The sequence below is a fragment of the Pleurodeles waltl genome, chromosome 10 (genome assembly GCF_031143425.1).
Source record: "Pleurodeles waltl isolate 20211129_DDA chromosome 10, aPleWal1.hap1.20221129, whole genome shotgun sequence".
NCBI classification, from domain to species: Eukaryota; Metazoa; Chordata; class Amphibia; order Caudata; family Salamandridae; genus Pleurodeles; species Pleurodeles waltl.
This window is the reverse complement of record NC_090449.1, coordinates 174,337,817-174,359,688: the sequence shown is the minus strand read 5'-3', so window position 1 is coordinate 174,359,688 and position 21,872 is coordinate 174,337,817.

Sequence of the window (21,872 nt, the reverse complement as noted above, 5' to 3'; positions counted from 1 at the left end):
AAGTATTTCTCTTCAAGGAATTATAAATAATATTGGAAATACAATTATGACAACAAGACAAACAACTTTGGATGTTTGTCTTAAGGATTACTCGGAGGCCACACTCATTCTTTCTCCACACATGGGTGAAAGTCTGCTTATTTAGACCTAATATGCTATGTTTGTAACACACTACTCATATCAATCTCCTATGCAGAAAGTACCGCCCTCTAGTTTGTATGAACTCAATCCACTATTGTGGTGTTCTGTGTCCTATGACCATTTATTTTATGGAAAACTCTATTACCAACCTACAGCTGCCTAACTTTCTCTTATGCATTTCAGGATTGTCCAGGACCTAAACTGTAACTGCTTACTTGCCTCTGTGGAAGTTAAAATACCAGTCATTGCCTCATCAATGAATTATAAGCATTGATAGGAAGACTTTGCACAAAGGGTGGAGACTTCCGTATGGTAACAGAGAGGAAAAACCTAAAGAGTTTCGTAAACTTGGAAAAAGTTTGTAAGAATACTTTCATGATAAATTAATTGTTTATGTTGATTTTGAATGTAGTACAAATGAAAAATGTGGTACAGTTTTACTAACTAAATTTTTTAATGAACTATTTAATTGATTATTTATATACTTTTTAAATATCAACAATTAAAATAAATTAAAACAATTTTGCTGAAGTTCAAATAAAAAATTATTTCCCAGTAAAATAATTAAAAAATACATTAATACTTAGTAAAAGTGATGGGCAGAATTAATTAAAAATATTCACATTTAATGTTACATCTATTTTTAAATTAACAAAGCTTGTTAAAATATTTCATAAATAAATAACAAAAATGCTTGATTTTTAGATATTTCCTAAGACTACATCCTATTTATTTATATGTTTAACTATTTCAAATGATTTCTTATAATTAAACATTTTTTCCTATGTGGTATTGTTTTAAGCCCCTAACTTCATTATTTTCTATTGGAGGATGATGAAGTGTCAGTGGCTTGCCCTATGTGGTGCTGGACTTACTGCTGTTTCTTTTTTACAGTACTAACCCACACTTGGAAAATTGCACCACCCCCTTTTTCAGGACTTAGATGTGGCTAGGTATATACCTTTTAGTGACACTGCCTGTCTTCACAACAGTCCACATATTTCCGCAGCTCTGCAGCAGCGGCGCATATTCGGGTGAGGAGCCCGCCAATCTCCAACTCACTTCTCTTAATACACTGACAAGAGAGACATGCACTCTGTTGTTGCTGAAATAATGCTGCATTTATTACACATTAGGTGTGGAATGCACTGTGCGGTACAAAACCAACTGACTTGTTCTGGGGTTGGTCACAGGGGACCATTGTTTTCCAGAAAAATGCAGAAGTACCCCTTCATGTGAATAGTATCAAAGAAGGACAAATGGACTAACATAGATATTCTCATATGTCAGCCATCCTATAGTGAAACAATGGTATTCAGTGTGTAATGTTTAATTGTTTTACAGTCATAACCTTAAAGCAAATGAGCATGGCAAATTATTATTGAGTAGCCTTATATTTGACAGATAAAATTCATGAAGTATGAGTCCTAAATTATACACTATGAATTCATAAGTTATGGAGACTTTTTAGTAACTGTGCACTTGGATTTTGTGAATAACCCAAAGTAGTAAAGTTACTCAAAAGTGTACTCACAGTTGTAGGTTACGTTTTTGTGTGTCCTAAGTATCATTTATAAAAATATCATCCTAATGAGCTATTATCCAGATAATTGGTGACATGAGAAGAGAGAGAGGGAAGTAAAGATGAAGGCTGTAACATGGTTTCCACTAGATCTCGTCTATGATTTAAGCAATGAATAGGAAGAGCCTCCTATAGTAGTTAATAAATGGTCACACAAGGAAGAAATCCAAACTGATTTTATTCAAAGTACAGCATATAAAGAAATGTCCCAGCCACCTTAGAAGAAGCAGGCAACAGACTGCCACTACATTCTCCCTTTTACAAAACTTACAACAATTTTTTTTTAGAAAAGAAACAATATAAACAACCCAAAACAATATACAAACAATAGAACTTAAGTCATCCTAATACAGAAATAAGCATTTTAAGTATAAAATGAAAACATTAATTCAATAAAAGTATACATTTCTTTTTCTTCTTTACCCCCGCAAGATCATACATAGGGGCAGATTTACAAGCCACTTGCATTGCCTTAATGCCAACTTAGCATCATTTTTATGATGCTATCGTGGTGTTAAGGTGGCCAATCCCCCATGCCATATCTACAAAGTGTGGCAATGTATGCATTGCACCACATTGCGACCCCTTGCGCCACGTTATGACTTGTCAGGCATAATGTATGCAAGGGGGGGTGTTCCCACGCAGGGAGACCTGAAAAAATGGTGCAGTGAAATGCAACATTTCACTGTGCCTTTTTTTCCGTCATTTTTAACGCCTGTTCAGAGCATGCGTTAAAATTACACACCCATTTCAATCAATGGGCCTCCCTGTGCTTTGCTGCAATAGAATCAACATTTTTTAATCTAGTGCAGCAAGGCACCACAATAGTGTAAAAAAAAATTTGACACCATTGTCCAAAAGACAACCAAAGTGAGCTATATTGTAGATACGGCACAACCATGATGTTGTTAGGTGGGGCAGGCGAGACGCAAGAAAAGGGCGCATTTGGACCGATGCACCACTTTCTTGTAAATATGTCCCAGAGTCTTTCATTAACTTTGAAGGAATTGTTCTGCGCCCATTGCGTCTAGTTGCTACTTTCCTGCTACATTCTGAGTTTGTACATTTTTCTTCCAAATTAGAGCGCAATACTACAATCCTATTCAGTTTCCAAATGCGGTTCTCATTCAGCTTAACTGAATTTGGAAACATTTCTACAATTTTGAAAGGTGTGGCGAAGTTTGAATTCTCACTTGTCTGTGGGGGCCTCACCCTCACTACATCCCCAACTCTAACCACAATGTTTTTAACAGCCTTCCGTGTATCAAATCTCTGTTTGTTCTTCCATACCTGTACTTGTTGTGATCTTTGCCAATCATCCATTTTTTCCTTTGCTCTCTCAAACTTGTCACACTTCATCCAAGATATATTTATCATACTGTTAGCTTTCCTCCCCCGAAATAAGTCAAAATGTACTCTACCCATAACTGAGTGTGGTGTGAGCCTATAAGCTTAAACCCTTTCCAACAAATCCTCTTTCCAATCTTTATTTTGTGTTTTTGCTAATTTGTATAGATCCTTTTAAAACTATTAAACCTCTTTTTCATCCCATTGGTTTTTTGCTAGTAGAGGTAACACTTTTTATGCTTAATTCCTCTCATAGATAAAAACTCCTCCATATCTTTAAATACCAATGGAACTCCATTACCTGTCATAATACTTTCTGGAAATCCTTCCCTCCTGAAAATCTCCTTAAACATGCAATCACTTTACTAGTTTCCAAACTTTGCTTTATGCACATTCCTGGCCACTTTGAATACATATTCATTAGTACTAACACTTAATGTTGGCCAGTTGTGCTTGTAACAGGTCCCAGAATATCTAGAGCTACTTCCTGCCAAGCTCTCATTGGAGTATCATTCACATCATCGGTTGTACTCTCTTCCTATAACTCTTATCACTGGAACAGCATTCCAGGCATTCTCTGTTATACCTTTCAATTTGTGTGTCCATTCTTGGCGCCAAAAATATAATCTATTTCTCTCCTTAGTTTTCAAAATGCCTAAGTGTCTGCAGTGACTCAACTGTATGAGCCTTTCCCTAACTTTACTTAGAGGTACCAATTTAGTTCCTCTCTATAGTATTCCCTTACTCTCAGATAATTTGTACTTCACCATCCAGAACCTCATACCTTCTTCACTCACATCCTTTTTTGAGTTCCATCCTAACCTGATAAGATCTCTTACTTCTTCAATTACTTTATACCCTTCCAAACACTGTCTCCACTCTTCTTCAATTACAACTCCATCACCGTCCTAGCAAACAGTGTATGTGTCTTGTCTAGATCCTCCACTTCTTTGCCCACATCGGTGCGGTTGAGTTAATAATCTTCGTTCAGCAAATAGAAAAATAGCCATAAAAGTGCATAAATAAATAGATCATGTGTGCACAAACCCAATCGGTATCCATATCAGTTCTCATAAATAATAAAACAGATAAAAACAAAATGCAAAATATACAGTTACTCATTATCCAAAGAAAACAAGATCTAATGGAAGAGGTGTTTCCTTATAAAGGTGACATTTACAAATGTATAGAGCCACCTTGTAGCACAAGTGAGGATTGTCAAGGTCTAGTAAAAATTTCATAGCGGCCAGGAGAGTTCTTATGTTCTGTTTAATGAAAAGAGGTTTGGGATAAAAAATCCTAAGGTGTACATAAGGTGTACATAAAATTTACAGAATAGCATAAAATGCAAAGTGCTCTGATGGCTAGCCCCATCACAAGGGCAGCAGGTCATTTCAGTGGGACAAGTCCTCATTTTAGGGAACACTACTAGGTGATGCACAATTCCCAATCTAGATCTTATCAGGACAAAGCGATGCTGCATCTTGGTAACATTTGATAAATATCCTTTACTACCTTCCCTGAGGGAGAAGAACATATGTACACCAACTGTGAATTTTGTCATTTTAGTTGCTTTCTTGACATTGCTAAAGCGTCCCAATCTAGATAATTTATTCACTCTGGGATTCGTTTTAGGCCGATGAATCTTTTGACCCTGAGTGAAGACACCTTAAGACGAGATAACTAATCAACATGTCAACCAATAAGTCAATAACGTCGTCAATAATCACCATAACAAATCATTTAGATTAATCAATAACATTAATAAGACTTGGAAACCACCATGACCTTTCAGTCATGAATAACCACACCAGTTTAGTGCGATTTTATGATGTGTATTCCCTATTGATTACAATTCTACTAGTAAGTTTATTAGTCTCAAAACCAAGAAACACATCAGCATTGTCATAATATGGCAACTCGAATAAGATTTCATCAAAGCAAAGATCACGAACATTAGAACATAACATGACGTCAACATAGGTTAACCTTAGCAGAGTATGATTAGCGCATTATTCCACAAAGCATTGATTCAGTCATTTGTCTATTTGCGTCCGTTTAGTGAACCCCTTAACTAACCTCGAATTAGTATTGGCATGTTGGGCTTCATGCAAAACAATTTAGCAACACAAATTTAGAAAACATCTAACTATGGTCTCTGTCAAAAGAAGCAGTTGGTACCTAGAAAGGAAAGGCAAACAGACAATTACAACTTCATCATCATTTAGTTACCCTCCATAATGGGTCAGCATACAGAGTCAGTCTTCGTCCTCAGGACATCAGTTAATTCGCCATCAGCCAGGAAACACAGCAAAGTTCAGCAAGACGGGGTAAGTAAGGACACTTCCCTCATAAGGAGAAGTATAGAATTGGCAAGGTAAGGGTGAGGATGGTTTGAAGAGTCAAACAGCAAAGTTTTTAGGCAGAGTGGCAAAGTGTCTGGGTAATAGCAAGAATAGTTCGCAATGGCATCTCCCCAGTCTCCTCGTGTCAAAAGATTTTATCCCTTTTCTGTTGTACAGTCCCCTAATTCCCAATTGGGCAGGTTTGGCACACCACTATCTCCATCCGATGGTTTTCCAGTCGTACCATCAAAATTGTCTCCTCATAACAGTTCTCATGTAATTTTTTGGTTCTTGTGATTGACGTCTCCAACGGGTAGAATGACCGGCATGATTTCATATTCTCGTGGTCCTCTCGCATCCCCAGTCAGTAGTTCCATTGTCTATACCGGTTTAGGCGACCTTGTACCTGTGCGAGTCTACACTGTTGCATTCAGCAAGAATGTTTCCTTGAGCAAGTCGAGTTTCATGAGAACGGATCTACCACAGTTACACTCATCTTCTAGCTTCTGGAAAAATACGATTACATGTCCTTCAGCAAGTCAGCACACTGCACGTTAGAAAAACACATTTAATATGAAACCGGGCAGCTAGGCCCCGACTCATGCTAACTAAGGCCTAGTGAATTAATTAGCAAAACCTTAATGTATAGCTCTTAATACTAATACAAAATCATACATTATTGCATCAATAACTCATTATTAGTCAATTTTATTAGTCCCCGTATAAATTGGCGGCCACTCCCCGTGGGCGCATTTCAGACTCACGTTAGTAAAACACATTAATACATTTTCTATGCGGCATTATTATGCATTAGTTCATAAACATTTTCATGTTACTTTTGATTATAAGAGCTACACTCCAACAATCCCTCCTCTGATAACACTTGTCAATACACAAAAACCTTTCCCTTCACAACCTTTCACTTTCTTAAACTGCGCATTTCAATTTCTTCTCCCTTCCTTAATTTTGCATAGGTTTCTTTGAATATTTTCTCCTTTTTCTTTTCCTCTTTCCTTTTATTGCGTTTTGCCAATTTTTCTCTAATTCTTTTACTAATTTTGCATGATAACCATTGTCCGAATAAACAAGTTAGAACAATCAATATACCCCATATTATTTTTGCAAGTATCCCATTCCAAATACTAGTAAACCAATGCCCTACTTTAGCAATTCCCTTTCGAACCTTTTCCCAAACTCCAGGTTCTTTCAGCTCCTTCAAATCTGTACTATCTCTTGTTAGGTTAGTAAGCATACTCCTAATCTTATTACTATTGTCAGGTATAAATGCACAACAGTGGCGCTCATTAAGCATCTTACAGACTCCGCCACTCTTCGCTAAAAGAATGTCTAAAGCAAGCCTGTTTTGAAGTGTCATAGCCCTCTCCGCAGCAAGTTCAGTATCCATCAGGAGTATAGCCCCTGTGAAGTTTGTCAGCATGTTATCCACAATAGTAGACAACTTTCGAATCTTTATGGAGTTTAAAATTACCCCCACTGAAGGAATTATGGCTCCAAAAATATAACACACACGACAGGAGGTGCTGTCTCTCTCTCTTGTCTAGTATGATGTAATTCAGACATTTTAGGAAATTTCTTTAAGTCGTCAAATTGGTAGATCTTTGGGAAAACTATTCCCAAATAATATGTCCCATACCATCCCTTTGGAAGACGGTAATAAGATCCCGGGGATCGCTGGATCCTGTCCATTTAACATGAATGTCCACTTACTCTGAAACAAAAACACATGTCTGCATTCACTCGTTCCCACAAATAAAGTGTCATGATCAGATTTTGGCCTGTATATACAAAGCTTTCCTATGTGTGATGCATCTACAGCTAGCTTGCCTTGCGCCTTTATTGTACTATAAGCATAATCATTTGCAAACGTTCCTTTTCCTAATCCCTTTTCTAGCTTTTCCTTTAACGCTTTTCTTCTATCATCAGTGTGATTTAAGAAGCTCCTTTTTACAGGCGTTAGTAAGCAGGTTAGATTATTGCGGTGCGCATAAGCTGTCCCAAATGTCAGTGTTGGCTCAAAGAAACCCCTAACTATTTTTATGTTATGTTCCTTAGCTATTTTACTTAAAAACTCAATTATAGGCACAAAAGAAAACGCTACATCTAGATTAGAATAGAAGTATTGAATATGTTCTTGATCATAGAATCTTGTTAATAGCAAACTACAGCTTATTCCGTAGGTAAGCGGCAAACTATGATAAGTAACCCCTTCTTGTACTGACGAAGGAATCTTCGTGCACACATAGCAATTCTTTGCATCCATTGTTTCAACATACTCATGCACCAAACGATAGAAGACATTAGTAGATAGTTCCTTTTTCGTATTAGTTCCCTCATGCAAATACTTCGTATCCTGCTCAAACCTCTCCCATGGTGCTAATGTAGCAGTCTCAGGAGTTGGAGCATTGTTAATCGCACTCTTATCCACCAATGGCATTCCCACAATCACACCTATAATTACTATTGCACACACATCACCCAAAACAACACTCAACCATCTACGAATCCTACCCCTGTTATCATTATTTCTAATGTTACTCATGATCTGTAAAGAATCAGAGAGCAGAATAATATAAAGCAAAAAATCAACTTGAGGAAGATCTAAAGCTTTTTTTTTTTTTTTTTTTTTCTCTTTTTGTGCAAAGTCCCTCTCTTGGCAGGTATTTACAGCGTTTCACTCACTCCCAGGACCCTTTGTCAAATCAGGTTAGCAGCTTGTCATAATCGTTTTTTCAGAGTCAATTCAGGTTAACAGTGTCACATCCGGTAATTTATCAGTCTCTTTTCACAGATTTCTCTCTTTATTTAATTTCAATTTAACACAGTCTCTTTCTATGGTTGAATTCAGGTGTCGTAGTATTGACCTTGGATTTCTCAATCAAAACAGAATGCCAAGAATTCTTGTTGCCACTCAGATGATGTCACATAAGCCCATTCAGGGCCTGCGTACCTCCTGTTTGCAACTCTCTTCCTTTTCAGTTTGCGATCACCCTGCAACTCTCCTTCACTGAGATCTTCTTCCCTTGTTGTGTCAATTTCTTCTTCTATTGTTTCATTAAGGACCACTTTCTCCTTTGCAGCTTGTGGTTCCGACCAATTATCGCCTTTAAGTGTTTTCCTACCGCTCGGCCTTTCAGGATGTTGAACAGTACCCTCCTCTTGTGCTATGGTGTTTTTCCTTGATGGATCTGCAAGCGGCTCAGGAGGAGTCAGAACACTTTTACCTCCTTCTACCTCACCCCCTTCGCCTTCAGGGTCTGTCAAGGGCTCAACTTCGAACCCGTATCCGTCTGCTTCTGGGAGAACCTCTCTTTGGGTCGGTCCTCCTAGTGCCTCAGTTGAGATAGGCTCACCGTCACCCCTCTGGATTTAGTTTGCTGTTTGAGTGACCAAGCCGTCCTCAACGGGCTCTCCTTCAGTCTCAGTTCCCCTTTGATTACTCTCCGGCCCTGAGACTTCCTTCTCTGCAGCTGTTGTTTTCGACAATTCAAGTTCCTCATCAGTTGGACACTCACCTTCTTTGTGTGACTGGCATGGATCCAGTTTGGAAGTCCTGCACATTTCACAGCAGTAGTAGTTGTCAGTATTACTTGATACGGCCCCTTCCAACGTGGCTCCAAACACGACTTCCCACGTTTTCTTGACAACAACCCAGTCACCGGCTTTCAGGGTGTGACCTGGATCAGTTATCGGTGGCAATGTGGTAGCTTCCACCTGGTGAGAGAAAGAGCGGACCACGTCAGCCAGACCCTTGCAGTAGTCCAACACCATGGGGGTCATTACAACCCTGGCAGTACAAGACCGCCAGGGCTGAAATGACGGAAGCACCGCCAACAGGCTGGCGGTGCTTCCCTGGTCATTATGACCGCGGCGGAAGCGCCACGGTCGCACCGCCGGGGCCGGCGGTTTACCGCCTCAATGGCCCCAATGGTAGTAATCCGCCAGGGCAGCGCTGCTAGCAGCGCTGCCCAGGGGATTACGAGTCCCCCTACCGCCAGCCTTTTCCTGGCAGTCTGAAACGCCAGGAAAAGGCTGACAGTATGGGGAGTAGCGGGCCCCCTGACAGGGCCCCATGCTGCTTTTCACTGTCTGCTATGCAGACAGTGAAAAGCGTGACTTGCACCCGTCGCACGGCCGCAACACCGCCGGCTCCATTTGGAGCCGGCTCCTATGTTGCGGCTGAGATCCCTGCTGGGCCGGCGGGTAGAAACCAGGTTTCCACCCGCCGGCCCAGCGGGGATCTCATAATGACCGTGGCGGGGGTGCGGCCGCATTGGCAGCCGCCCGGCGGTCAGATCTTGGCGGGCGGCTAATGAGGGCCCATATCATCCGTGATATTCACAAGAGCATTTGCAGGTACTACAGGCAATCTCATAGCTCGGCCCATAAGAATTTCATGAGGAGCCAGTCGTGTTTTCTTGTCGGGTGTGTTTCTCATTGACATCAGCACTAAGGGCAATGCATCTGGCCATTTCAAATTTGTGGCTGCACACATCTTTGCCATTCTCGACTTCAAGGTACCATTTATCTGCACCACTAGTCCTGATGCTTCAGGGCGGTAGCTACAGTGTAATTTCTGTTCAATGTTCAGGGCAGCACACAAGAGCTTAATTACCTCATTGTTGAAGTGACTTCCCCTATCTGATTCTAAAGAGATCGGAAACCCGAAATGTGGTATCAACTCCCTAAGCAGCAGCTTCGCTACTGTGAGACTGTCATTTCTACGTGTAGGGTAAGCTTCAATCCAGTGACTGAAAAAGCACACAATCGCCAACACGTACCTCAGACCTCCACATACAGGCATCTCGATAAAATCCATCTGCATTCTGCTAAATGGGCCTCCTGCTCTCCCACTGTGGCTCAAATCCACCACGGTCCCTTTCAACGCATTCATCTGCTGACAGATAATGCACCTGTGACAGATAACTTCTGCAGATTGTCGGAATTTTGGATTGAACCAATCAACTTTGAACAACCTGATCATTGCATCTCTTCCAACATGTGCTTGACCATGGTAAAACCTCGCAAACTGTGACAAAAGGCTGTTTGGCAAAACCATTTCCCCCTCCTCTGAAACCCATAAATCATCAGATCTCTGTACGCATTGCATTTTGAGCCAGGAGAGTTTCTCCTCTTTGCTGGCACGTCCCTGCAACAATCTCAACTCATCCAGTGTGTCAACCACCCTTAATGCATACCCTGAGCATGTTTCATTTTCAGTTTCAGGTAACAATTCCCATTGGTCTTGAAACGATATATAGTTCAATGCACAAAACCTTGCGACTTGATCTGCATATCCATTTCCCATTGACACAAAGTTGTGTGATCTAACATGAGCATTGCATTTCGCCACGGCAATTTCAAGAGGTAACTGAATGCATTCAACAATTCCTTAATTCTTTCACCATTTTTCACTGGAGAACCAGAAGTGGTCAGGAAACCCCTCTGTGACCACAACTGGCCAAAACCATGGACAATTCCAAATCTGTATCTGCTATCAGTATAAATAGTGACTTTCAGGTTCTCAGCAGCATGGCATGCCCTGGTAATAGCAATTAATTCAGCCACTTGAGCAGAGTATACCCTTTCAAGCCAGGATGCTTCTAGGATACCAGAGATTGTACACAAGGCATATCCAGCTCTCAGTACTCCTACTGAGTCTCTCAGGCATGAACCATCAACAAAGATAATGTAATCATTTTCTTCCAATTGGGTATCTTTAATGTCGGGTCTCGGTTTGGTGCACAGATCCGTTACCTCAAGACAATCATGTTCTACCTCCTCAGCATCATCAATGTCTGCATTTTCATTAGGAAGCAAAGTTGCCGGGTTCAACACAGTACATCTCTTTGAAGATACATTAGATTACCCCAGTATAATTGTTTCATACTTTGTCAGGCAAGCATTCATCATATGTTGAGTCTTTGTTCGGGTCAACAGAATTTCAACTGAATGTAGGACCATTACTGTTAAGGGGTGTCCCATCACTATACCTTCACACTGAGTGAGGCTTTAACCAACAGCTGAAACTGCACGCAAAGAACCCGGTAAGGCTGCTGCAACTGGGTCCAAAGTAGCTAAAAAATATGCTACTGGGCGGTTTGCACCTCCATGGACCTGTGTCAGGACAGACAAAGAACAATCATCACGTTCATGACAAAACAATACAAAAGGCTTTGTGTAATCAGGCATACCTAAAGCTGGTGCCCTGCACATACTTTCCCTCAGTTCAATGAATGCCCTCATCTCTTTCTCGGACATGGTTGTGGCACCCGGGCCGTCTTGAATTTCTTTGACAGTCAACCTCACCAAAGGTTTAGAGATAATCGAGAAGTTGGGAATCCACTGACGACAGTAGCCCACCATTCCCAATCACGGCCTAACGTCCCTCTTGATTGTCGGGGGGTTCATCTGCAATATGGCTGTCACCCTTTCTTTGGATATTTACCTAGATCCTTTTTCAATCAGGTGACCTAAGTACTTCACCTCTTTCTGACAGTACTGTAGCTTCTTTGGGGACACTTTATGTCCGTTTTTTCCCAAATGATTCAGTAATGCAATAGTATCGTACCTGCAGTCATCTTTCATTTTGAACGCAATTAACAAATCATCAATGTACTGTACTAGAGTCAAACTAAATGGCAATTCTAATGATTCCAAGTCCTTCTTCAATATCTGATTGAAGATGGAATGTGATTCAGAAAACCCTTGAGGAATTCAACACCAACTGTAAACCTTGTCCAGGAATTTGAAACTGAAAAGAAATTGGCTGTCCTCATGAAGAGGCACCGAAAAGAATGCTTGAGACAGGTCTACAACTGTGAACTATTCTGCATCACACGGGACCTGGAACATCATCACGGCTGGATTTGGCACTATGGGGCAACCTTTTACCACAATCTTGTTAACTTTTCTCAGGTCTTGAACAATTCGAACTTTCCCACAAGGCTTTTTCAGACCCATTATTGGTGAGTTACACTGGCTGCTCATCACTTCTTTTAGAACCCCTTGCTTTACAAAGTCTGCAATTATCTGCGTCACCTGTATAAGAACATCTTGTGCAATGTGGTATTGTGGTACCTGGGGAAACACGGCATTTAGCTTCACTTCTACCTTGACTGGCTCTACTCCTCTTATTAATCCCACTTCCTTTCCTGTCAAGTCCCACACTTTCTCCGTCACTGTTCCCTGTAATTTAGCTGGTAAATCAGTCACTATGAACATCGGGAAGAAGGTTATCAAAGGGTACTCCTCATTTGTGGTCTGCGGCTCCGAGATCTGACCATTGTCCCCTTCATCATCACTGTTTGTCTGCACCTCAATCCCTTCATTGGAACAGGTAATCGAACACCTCGTCTTACACAGTAAATCTCTTCCCAGTAGGGATACAGGACTCGAGTCACAGACTACAAATCTATGTAATCCCCGGAAGGTACCAATCTCAATTTGGACCGGATCTGTAATCGGATTTGTCAGGAGCTGATTTGCGTCTCCTACCACCCTTATGGTACGCCCCAAAAGTGGCAATTTCGGAACCTCTGCACATCTGACTGTAGAGCGTGCAGCTCCTGTATCAACTAGAAACGAAACCTTATGACCCATCACCTTTCCCTGAACATAAGGTCCTCTCTGATCTACTTCTAGGGACGCTGCAAGCCTGCAGTCCTCACTATCTGAACAATCATCCAACCATTCATCATTTATTCCATCCTCACCACCCAATGGGAACTGTTGTACTGTATCATTTTGACTCATTGTTTGACCTGTGACCTGTTGAGGAAGCATCACCGGTTGCTGTCCCATTGGAGCTAATGGTAACTGCATTTGCTGTCTAGGTACCATGGGAATCTGCTGCTGTACCTGCTGCATCTGTGCTCGTTGAACACATGGCATTTGCATTTGTTGCATAGGCTGGAGACCCTGCATCTGCACCATGTTATTCTGGAAGTTCGGATTTTGACCCCTCAATCTTGGACCCCTCACATTTTGAAATGTACCGACATCATTGCTTTGTTGAACAACACCATCCTGCACCATCATTGGGCACTCCCGCTTCCAGTGTCCCACGCCCCCGCATGTGTGACATGGTAACACCTACTTCATCCCTTGCGCATCATTTTGAACCACAACGGTATTCAAATCTGGACCACGGTTCACAAAACCTCCTCGACCTCGTCCTCTCGGTTGTGACTGAAACATTCCGTTTCCTTGCGGTTGCTGCTGTACCATCTGCTGTACTCCATTTCCCTGCGTCCCTGCTTGAGCTGCCCTAATTTGCATCACCATCACCTTCTCTTTCAGCTTTTTCTGTTTCAATTCAATCGTATCGCTACAGTATTTCGCATACTGCAACACCTCATCAATTGGCTTCACTTGCCAACAGATCAAATGATTCTTAATCATCTGGCTAATCTCTGGTCTCAACCCTTCAACAAACCTGAATACAAGGTGATTCATATCTTTCGGTTCTATGACCTCAGTGCCATTGTAGTGTTTGAATGCCTTCAACAACCTCTCATATTAAGCATGTATCAACTCTTTGCCTTCTTGTGACATTTGATCAATTTTCTGCCAATCAGTAACTTTCGGCAACACTTTCTGCTTCAAAAACTCAATAATTTTATGGTAATACCTCATCACCTCAGAAGACGGTGCTCCAGTAATCTTGTCCCTTGCCGGCTCCTCTGTCGGCCAATCCACACCCCTCTTGCACTCAAGCCACAAGTCAGCTGGGACTATGATCTCAAACAATGTATTCAAGTCTTCCCAAAGACATTTTGCAAGCTTCACAAACCTGTACGTCTGCTGATACCACTCTATTGGCTTTTCCCTCAACCTGGGATAATCATTTGTGAATGACAGGATGTCACCCCTAGACACGGTACATGGACTAGAACCCCTCCAGCTGTTTCTCTCATTGGTAAAAATGTGTATTGTCCCCGTGTCTGGTGCAGCTTCACCTTTCTCTTTATCCCTCTTCTTTGCCCATCTGCCTTCCCACTTCTCTAATGCTCCCCAAATTTTAGCACTTTTCAATATCTCGTTAAGATGTGCTTTCATTCAGGTGGATCTCTTGTGATCAAAATCTTTAGGTTCCAAGTCTAACCTAAAACTCCTCTTCAAATGCTTAGTATTTTCTAAGTCTGTGCCATATTTGTCCGCTAAGTTTGCCAACCTCTGATGTACCCTGCTCACTTCTTTGGTTATTTTAGGGCACAGAAACCTCAATTCTCCTTCAGTGTATGACTCTAATCCGTTCACCCCCATGGTCCCTTCCACTAACTCTGTGGCTTCCACACCCAACCTCACAAAATTCAGGTATTCCTCTCTTTCTGATCTCTGTGCAGTCACTGAAGTAGTCTGCGGAGTGTTGAGTTTATCTAACCACTCGTTCAACTGTTGCGCTGTTAAGCCTTGCAACGAGACATTTCCAGACTGCATCATTGATGTCTGTGACGTATTTGCACTCATCACCTGTGGGGTCAGGGTACCCAACCCTGCTTGCCTCATTGTCTCCAAAGAAACCCCAATCGGACTGAAGTCCAACAAGGATCTAGACCTTTCGGCTGTCTGTCCCCGTGTCATTCCCTGCAAGTTTCCTGTGAACCCTCCTCTTATCGCCTCTTGGGTCATTACTTCCTGGTCACATATGCTAGGCTTAGCTTGCGCATACAACGGTACTGGCAGACCAACAGTGATTGGCAATGATATAGCAGCTGCTGTCTGTCCATTTCCCAAATCCTGTGGAGCATTAACTCCTATAGCTTGATTCATCAAGGGTGCTGTAGCTACTGACTGCGATCCCGTGACAGAAAGTAATTCGGAACCACCTGTTGCTGCGGCTGGGGCAGCAATTGTGGAGTTGGCTCAATATGCACTAACTTTGATCTCGTGTATACTGGATCAGGCGGCACCATCAAACTCGTAGTAGTCTCTAATACTGGGACATCAGGATAGAGCCTCTGAATTGGTGGCGACTGCAACTGTATCTGCATGTCTGGTGCAGTAGATACACTGACACCATTCTGTATCAGATCTGTATCGCTTGTCTGTACTGTATTCATGATTCCCTTATTTTGTGTTGGATTCTCAGGACCCGCACTAGTACTCCTTCCATTATCATTCTTGGCATATGGTGGAGGGCGGTCATGTAACAACTGATTAAGAAACTCCTCATTGTCTGAATCATCTGCATCTGCCCAAGACTTCTGAGTCTCCTTCGGTTTACTAGAGCCCTTGTCGGTTTTACAAGTGGCCTTTTTTCCCTTTTTCCTCGGCTTCTTGTGTTATTGCCGGAAACATCCTAACTCCGTCAACTATTCCCCTTCTCCACATCTTGGTCTCACTATCCCATCTAGCCTACGCTAGAGTCTTTTCTGCTTTTCTCATTCTTCTCACAAATTTCTGCTGCCTCTGTTGTATGGCCATTAAATCCCAAATCGCTAATGCCTCAAACTGAGCTGGTCTTGGGGACGGTTTTTGTTCACTTAACACCCTCCGCAAATTTTCAAAAATCCTTATATTAAACGTTCCGTACTCCGGAAACGCCAAACATCCCTCCTTTTCTGTCATTTTGCACCACTGCTTTAGCCAAAGACATGGCGCGACTCCCTTCTCCTCCATTACGGTATAAGCCGGAGTATCCTCTGGCGGTGTAGGCTCCCCACACTCGCTGTAATGTATGTATCTCCCCTCAAAGCACTCTTTAGAGCCTTGAAAAACTTAATGTGTGCGTCTTTAATTTTGTTTAGAATCTAATCATGAAGTGACTTTAATTCCCAGGACACTTTTCGCCTACCTTCTCAACCAATTGCCTCTCACAGACAGCTGCCAATCCGTGCGTGACCCCTCTCGGCAACTGACCTATCCCAGCGCGGCTCCAATGACGTCACACTCACACACACTGCGGCTGACAATGTCTTGCAGCTGGTCTTCCTCACACAGAAACTAATGCAATAAATTGCGAGCACTTCAACAATAAACTCAAATTTGCCGGTTTACTACAGGAAGGGTAACACAATCGCTTCAGAACTTTACAGAGATTTAACTTGAAGCCTCGGCTGCTACTCTCTCATTCTCAGCTCCCGCACTCGCAAGCAGAATTCGACCCACAAATCCTACTCTCGACTTGTCAATGGTTCGTTCTAGTGCACTTTAGAACTTGCCAAATCTCCATCGAAGGTTGCATTCACACATTTGACTCAAACACGACTTGTCAACCACGCCCAATTGACCTATTAAACTGCGCAAATTACAACATAAACCAAGTGTCTCATACACTTCTCAATATACTCCGGAGTCTCAGACCACAACGGATCCGTGCATCACTAACAACCACATGGACAATTTTTGAGCACAAAGCGCCACACTCACATGAAGTTCGCCGACTTCCCTACTCTCATACTGCGGAGTACGCCCACTCCTACTAAAACATTACCTGGCCTAAATTCACACAAACTTCACAATTCACCTGCGATATGCACAAGCTGAGCAAGTGCAAATTCTATTTCACACATGCTAGGACGCCAAGAACATACCCAGCTCACTTAGGCAAGCTCTGAGATTCCGGGAAAGTCATTTGGGGCTCAGAGACACATCATGCCTCCAATTTGCATTATTTCGAAAACACTTTTAAACAATGGACCTCGTCCTAGGGCCACAAAGGGCCTAAACCGTCCTCAGCTACCAGAACTGCTAATGCGTCGCAATCTAGATAATTTATTCACTCTGGGACTCCTTTTAGGCCTATGAATCTTTTGACCCTGATTGAAGACACCTTAAGACGAGATAACTAATCAACATGTCAACCAATAAGTCAATAACGTTGTCAATAATGACCATAACAAATCACTTAGATTAATCAATAACATTAATAAGACTCAGAAACCACCATGACCTTTCAGTCATGAATAACCACACCAGTTTAGTACAATTTCATGATGTTTATTCCCTATTGATTACAATTCTACTAGTAAGTTTATTAGTGTCAAAACCATGAAACACATCAGCATTTTCATAATATGGCAACTCGAATAAGATTTCATCAAAGCAAAGATCACGAACATTAGAACATAACACGATGTCAACATAGGTTAACCTTAGCAGAGTATCATTAGCGCATTATTCAACAAAGCATTGATTCAGTCATTTGTCTATTTGCGTCCTTTAAGTGAACCCCTTAACTAACCTCGAATTAGCATTGGCATGTTGGGCTTCATGCAAAACAATTTAGCAACACAAATTTAGAAAACATCTAACTATGGTCTCTTTCAAAAGAAGCAGTTGGTACCTAGAAAGGAAAGGCAAACAGACAATTACAACTTCATCATCATATAGTTACCCTCCGTAATGGGTCAGCATAAAGAGTCAGTCTTCGTCCTCAGGACATCAGTTAATTCGCCATCAGCCAGGAAAACACAGCAAAGTTCAGCAAGACAGGGTAAATAAGGACACTTCCCTCATAAGGAGGAGAAGTATAGAACGGGCAAGGTAAGGGTGAGGATGGTTTGAAGAGTCAAATAGCAAAGTTTTTAGGCAGAGTGACAAAGTGTCTGGGTAATAGCAAGAATAGTTTGCAATGGCATCTCCCAGTCTCCTTGTGTCAAAGGTTTTTTATCCCTTTTCTGTTGTACAGTCCCCTAATTCCCAATTGGGCAGGTTTGGCACACCACTATCTCCATCCAATGGTTTTCCATTCGTACCATAAAAATTGTCACCTCATAACAGTTCTCACGTAGTTTATTGGTTCTTGTGATTGACGTCTCCAACGGGTAGAATATCCGGTATGATTTCATATTCTCGTGGTCCTCTCGCATCCCCAGTCAGTAGTTCCATTGTCTATACCGGTTTAGGCGACCTTGTACTTGTTGAGAGTCTACACTGTTGCATTCAGCAAGAATGTTTTCTTGAGCAAGTCGAGTTTCATGAGAACGGATCTACCACAGTAACACTCATCTTCTAGCTTCTGGAAAAATACGATTACATGTCCTTCAGCAAGTCAGCACACTGCACGTTAGAAAAACACATTTAATTTGAAACCGGGCAGCTAGGCCCCGACTCATGCTAACTAAGGCCTAGTGAATTAATTAGCAAAACCTTAATGTAAAGCTCTTAATACTAATGCAAAATCATACATTATTGCATCAATAACTCATTATTAGTCAATTTTATTAGTCCCCGTATATATTGACGGCCACTCCCCATGGGCACATTTCAGCTGAAATGGTCAGGAGAACCTCCTCAATAGTGATATTCAAGGGTTTCCCGCACCGCGGCTCCTCGTATCCAGCTATATTTTGCTTCCTTAAAAACCTCAATAGAAATGGGCTACCCGAGCTGAGCAGGAAATGCTGGAGCCTATTTCAGGAAGCACCTTACTGGACATTATTTAATTCCGTGGACAGGGCTGATTTTGTCCATGCCTCTTCCTTCAGCAGCTTCTTTCTACACTCTAGGGCTTCCATATATTTGCCATTTGATGTCCTGATTACCACTGGGTCTCTAGGGGAGAAATGGAGTGCTGACTTAAGTTCCCCCCGGGCGTTTGTACATGGGTGGTCAAACCCTATTTCTATTTCTAACAGGCTGCATGTGTTTTGGTTGATAAGTCAATAGGACCTTGACACTAGAAATAACTTTATGAAAGCAGCTAAGCATCCTTATAGGGTCCATTTCATCTGGCAAAAAATAGTTAAACTCAGTCAGACACCCTCCTATAATGTTCTGCAGTAGACCATCTTGGTCACTATTTCTCAATTTCACTCTCACCCCGTTAGACCTATATGCATCAATCTAGTTCATAGCAGTATGAGACTCACCCTTGCGACCCCAAAGTAGGTGATAATCGGGTGATGGTCACTCAATGATGATTGGGCAATGTAGGGGGTGTCACAGACATTAATAGCGGTTCAACATACTAGTATGTGCTCGATAACAGATGAGGAGCTATTGCCTCTAAAGTAAGAAATCTCATCCCCATTATCTCCAGGTTTACATCTCAGTAACATCAGGTCATATTTAGATACAATTAAGTGAAGAACCTCTTCATAATTATTGTGACAAAAATGGTCATGGCCTATCTCCTCCTAGCTATTGAACCCGCTGGCCTGGGATGCTGCCAAAAAACAAGGTTGGATTTAAAATCAACGGCCCATAGTATAATAAATGTTGAGTGGATTGGTCGTAGAAATGTATGCAAACCATGATCCAGAGCGTGGGCTACTCTACAAAGGGTGGAATCAAAAACATTGTTATAAAAGTTAATTAACACCACATTTACCATGCTCCTAGAAGTAAGCCATAGCAGTTGAAAGTTGGGGGACTCCCAAGAGGTTTTTTGACTACTACAGGGAGTTTAATAGAAATAAATACCTGGAGTCTGCCCATAGCCCTCCCTGAACGGGAAGAGGTGGCCTGCAGGAAATGTGAGGTAAAATCTGATATATGAGTAGGGGCGACACACCCCGTTTCCTGGATACATATGATATCAAGGTCATTAACCACTTCGCTGCCAGGCCTTTTCCCCCTCCTGTGCCAGGCCTTTTTTTGCCTATTTGGGGCAGTTCGCGCTTAGGCCCTCATAACTTTTTGTCCACATAAGCTAACCAAGCCAAATTTGCGTCCTTTTTTTCCAACATCCTAGCGATTCTAAAGGTACCCAGACTTTGTGGGTTCCCCTGAAGGAGGCCAAGAAATTGGCCAAAATACAGTGAAAATTTCGTTTTTTTCAAAAAAATTGGAAAAAGGGGCTGCAGAAGAAGGCTTGTGGTTTTTCCCCTGAAAATGGCATCAACAAAGGGTTTGCGGTGCTAAACTCAGCAGCTTCCCAGCTTTCAGGAACAGGCAGACCTGAATCCGAAAACCCAATTTTTCAACACAATTTTGGCATTTTACTGGGGCATACCCCATTTGTGCAATTTTTTGTGCTTTCAGCCTCCTTCCAGTCAGTGACCGGAATGGTCATGAAACCAATGCTGGATCCCAGAAACCTAAACATTTCTGAAAAGTAGACAAAATTCTGAATTCAGCAAGGGGTCATTTGTGTAGATCCTACAAGGGTTTCCTACAGAAAATAACAGCTGAAAAAGAAAAATATTGAAATTGAGGTGAAAAAAACATCAATTTTTCTCTACTTTTTACTCTGTAACTTTTCCCTGCAATGTCAGATTATCGAAAGCAATATACCGTTACGTCTGCTGGACTCCTCTGGTTGCGGGGATATATAGGGTTTGTAGGTTCATCAAGAACCCGAGGAACCCAGAGCCAATAAATGAGCTGCACCCTGCAGTGCGTTTTCATTCTATACCGGGTATACAGTAATTCATTTGCTGAAATATAAGGAGTAAAAAATAGCTATCAAGAAAACCTTTGCATTTCCAAAAAGGGCACAAGATAAGGTGTTGAGGAGCAGTGGTTATTTGCACATCTCTGAATTCCGGGGTGACCATAGTAGCACGTGAATTACATGGAATTTCTCAAATAGATGTCTTTTTTACACACACCCCTATATTTGGAAGGAATAAATGTAGAGAAAGACAAGGGGCAATAACACTTGTTTTGCTATTCTATGTTCCCCCAAGTCTCCCGATAAAAATGATACCTCACTTGTTTGGGTAGGCCTAGCGCCCGCGACAGGATATGCCCCAAAACACAACGTGAACACATCACAGAAAACAGAGCTGTTTTTAGCAAAGTGACTACCTGTAGATTTTGGCCTCTAGCTCAGCCGGCACCTAGGGAAACCTACCAAACCTGTGCATTTCTGAAAACTAGAGACCTAGGGGAATCCAAGGAGGGGTGACTTGTGTGGCTCGGACCAGGTTCTGTTACCCAGAATCCTTTGCAAACCTCAAAATTTGGCTAAAAAAACACATGTTCCTCACATTTCTGTGGCAGAAAGTTCTGGAATCTGAGAGGAGCGACAAATTTCCTTCCACCCAGCATTCCCCCACGTCTCCCGATAAAAATGATACCTCACTTGTGTGGGTAGGCCTAGCGCCCGAGACAGGATATGCCCCAAAACACAACCTGGACACATCACAGAAAACAGAGCTGTTTTTAGCAAAGTGACTACCTGTAGATTTTGGCCTCTAGCTCAGCCGCCACCTAGGGAAACCTACCAAACCTGTGCATTTCTGAAAACTAGAGACCTAGGGGGATCCAAGGAGGGGTGACTTGCGGGGCTCGGACCAGGTTCTGTTACCCAGAATCCTTTGCAAACCTCAAAATTTGGCTTAAAAAACACATGTTCCTCACATTTCTGTGGCAGAAAGTTCTGGAATCTGAGAGGAGCCACAAATTTCCTTCCACCCAGCGTTCCCCCACGTCTCCCGATAAAAATGATACCTCACTTGTGTGGGTAGGCCTAGCGCCCGCGACAGGATATGCCCCAAAACACAACGTGGACATATCACAGAAAACAGAGCTGTTTTTAGCAAAGT